Genomic DNA, 3,654 nt, shown 5'->3' on the forward strand with positions numbered 1-3,654 from the left:
ATATATATAGAATATAACACAACTTTTAATCGCAGATTAAATTATTTTATTATATAAAATTTTAATTCTTTAAAAATTGAAGATAAAAGTCTGTGTCATAAAAGCTAGATTGTCTTCATCCCCGTCTGTCCGCATTTATCGTATATTTCCTTTTTTTCCAACCGCTGCATAGCTTTAACTCTTGTACTTTCGTTAATTGCGATCGAAAAAAACCGTCGGGCCAAGATAACGGACTTTTGTTGTCCGCGTCTTTTTATCTACGCGTCTCCGGCGCACTCTTATTATTTTCACGCGCGCGCGCACATGCGTCGCGTGGGACATCGTCGACGATGCACGCGAGCGAGCGCCGCAATTAATATAGCTGTGCTCATATATACAGACGCGGGTCCACCGCGTAAGATGAGTGTGATAATGACCCGTGCGTTTTTTTGCTACCTTGAACGGAAGGAACCGCGTAAAAATAATTGAATTATATTTAAATTAAAAACGAATGAACGCGCGTTATAACTTTGCGTTTACTATAAAAATATCACCGAGAAAAGAGAAAAGAGAAGAAGTCGCTCGCGCGTGGCTTTCTTTCCGGTATCAATGAACACGTAACATATCGGAGAAATCATTAGGTGCTATATTCTATTGGAAAGTGTCACAATGCCAATTAGAAAATAATATTGTATAGATTCGAAGACACTTCATACTGCGTAAAATTTATATATTTATTATAAATTTATATTTTTATTAATATTTCGATATCTTTTAAAAATAAAATTGATCTCAAGTAAATTGAAAAATTTGTAAATAAAGCGCGTATCAATAATATTTAAAAATATTTTGTTTATAGTCATATTAAAGATCTCTGATGCAATAAAATATACTTGGCCATTTATTAAAAGGTACGCGGCGCTCTGAAGAAGCTGCGAGAACTCGTTAAGCCTGTTTTCAGGACACTTCAATATTAATTCGCCGATCAACGTCTAACAAAGCAGAGCTCGCTTTTCAGAGGCCGTCACGTCGCTAGATAACTCCGTTAACGCGCGTTCCATTAATATCCACGGGCGGCGATGACCGTTTGAAGGAAATGAAATACTTTGTGTTGGTGCGCAGAAATTAACATGACTCGCTCGCATTCTCTCTACTTTGCAGCACCGTAAATGTCAGTTGATCTAGTCCACGTTTTAATCATCTGATTTGCTCTCCGTTACTTTTTGCTTTAATCCCTCAGTCCGCTCCAGTTCCAACATAGTTCCGATTTAATTAACAGATTAGAGTACGCGCAATTAGTGTCACTTGCGATCTCCGCTCGTAAGTCAAACTTTCTCAATGTATATTTTTTTTAATGCAAACTAGTTTTTTTTTTTTATAAAAAATAATAAAAGACCGATGATATATACAAAATCGGCAGCCAGAGTATATCCTATCGAACACGATCGATTCTGTTATTGCGATTTACAGGATGTCGCGTACGACGTATAACGGGGAACATTTGTTATCGTCAAAATTCGCGTATACAATCGTTATTCGTATTTTGGCAAATATCATTGTGGATTCGGTTCGATAACTGGGCGATTCGTCATTGACTTCTGGCCGATAGTCAAATGAACGAGTTCGTCGTAAATCGACGCGCCGATGCATCGATACGTAAATCATCTGTCGTTGAGATGCACCTTTATCAGAGCTTTTGGACGGTTTCGTTATCGTTGCATATCGCACCAAATCAAATTGGAAAATATTTCCGGAAGGACACAGTCGCGAGTGCAAACGAATGAGCGAGCGAATGAGAGAAACGCTTATCGGATCGTGTTATTTGCCGAGCAAATGGCATACCGATTAACGCTACACGATAATTAATATGAAAAATAAAATGGAAATGATATACAATAAAGCGTTCAGTGTAGCGGCAAATATTCCTGAAAAAATAGCCCCAGGATAATGCTTTATCCGTCCCGTTTTTATGATGCAGTAGTTTGTTATTGCGATTTCCAATGAGGAGATTCAGCACGGTTTTATGCCACGGAGAGAAAAGTTTCCTCTTATTTTTACTTTTACTATTAGTCACGATATTACCAAATTTCTCACGAACACGCCAGAATGCCTTGTTATAGCCCGCTAAAGCGTTGATTACACCTGTGATCGAGGTCACATCAACCGTAAGCGTTACACGCGGTGCTGTTTATACGCTAACAATAAGTTGGCGATCGTCGAAACCAATATGGAATCCTACGTCATCGCGCAAGTGAGCAAACAAAAAGCGGGTAATACAGTGGAGCGTCTGCTATTAATGCCGGCATAATGGTAACTCTTGTTGCCGCCTTGTTGAAAGAAGGTTGATACAGACTAGTTCTCTCTTTCTCTCTCTCCCTCTCTCTCTGTCCTTCTTTCTTTCTCTCCGTCTTCCCTACCCGCCATTACAACGTGGCCGGTTGGCCTTAATGTAATTGTGTTCGGAGGTTCAAGCGATACAGCATAAAATCCTGCGCCATCGTCGTATGTCCACGTAGCCGACGTGTGACGTAAGCATGGCTCGGCCGGCGTGTAAGCTTTATTAACTCGCCTCGAGTACTATGCCCGACACTTAAAATCAATTAGTGGTACGCGTCAATTAGAAAGTCGGTCGCTTCATCCGAGTCCGAGTCGTTCTTCGGGCGACGACCAATCGTTCCGACGCAAAATAATCGTCGAGAACGACGAGATCCACCATGCTAAATGCCGTGATTTCAGAAGAGGCGCTCTATCGTTTTTTATACGACAAAATGCATGATAGCAAAATAAGATTTTACCGAGTTTCCTGTTAAACTTTTGTCGGCAAAGAAAGTTCTATCGTAGAATTTATAAAACGCTGCTTCAAGAAAAGACTCAAGATGAGACTCAATCAAGAGGGAGTGCACGAGAAGGAAACAGGTTCTCGAAAAGATAATATGATCGCGAAGTGTTGACGACATTGCGACGACATGTCAAAGTGATCGATGCTGTCTTGCGTAGAGGTAAAGGGTGGATCTTTATTAGCAACGACTCGAATGATATATTATTATGCATGTAAAACCGGAAGTTCTTTGTGGACTTTACTACATAAAAATACCGTGAGATTGCTTTTTTATATGTAATTCTGTGATCCATTATACAAAAATATAAATCTTAATATATCTAAATATATCTATAATATAAGTCCATTGATACAGAAATAAACTTTATCAAAATATGCATTATAAGGCTATTTTTCATCTCAATAATTATATTTAATTGTTATATGTAATTGTTTTTTATTCCCGTGTAATGTTATTTTTATTTTTGTGTGCTTTTGATGTCACGATTTATCAAAGAAAATCTAATAAACAGCATTGCATAAAAAGTTAATTATTATTTTTTTCATATCACGCATGTTCTGCGATTAATATACAGGGTGCGGCATTTATAGTGACGCGGGCATTTTTTCGGAAACGAAGTGAGATATCAAAAAATGTTTCAGACAAAAGTTGCATGGTTTCGAGGGGGCCACAATGATAAAATATGGATTTGACCTTAAGTGGTCTTTTCAAGGTGAGGTCAATGCGGTCGATGTTTTCTTAAATGGAACTCCCCATTTTTTATTACATATTCTTATAGCTTATCCCAAAAGCTTTCCAAAACACTACAATAAAGTATTTTTTCATTAAGTACTTT

The 3,654-nt window shown here is 38.1% G+C and overlaps 1 protein-coding gene across 7 annotated transcripts in view; it reads right to left on the minus strand.

The window, feature by feature from the left end:
* Positions 1-3,654, minus strand: part of LOC115242380 (protein abrupt-like) — an 88,458-nt gene that overhangs the window by 44,045 nt on the left and 40,759 nt on the right. The window lies entirely within an intron of this gene.

This window comes from Formica exsecta, unplaced genomic scaffold, assembly GCF_003651465.1.
Source record: "Formica exsecta isolate Colony F162 unplaced genomic scaffold, ASM365146v1 scaffold591, whole genome shotgun sequence".
NCBI classification, from domain to species: domain Eukaryota; kingdom Metazoa; phylum Arthropoda; class Insecta; order Hymenoptera; family Formicidae; genus Formica; species Formica exsecta.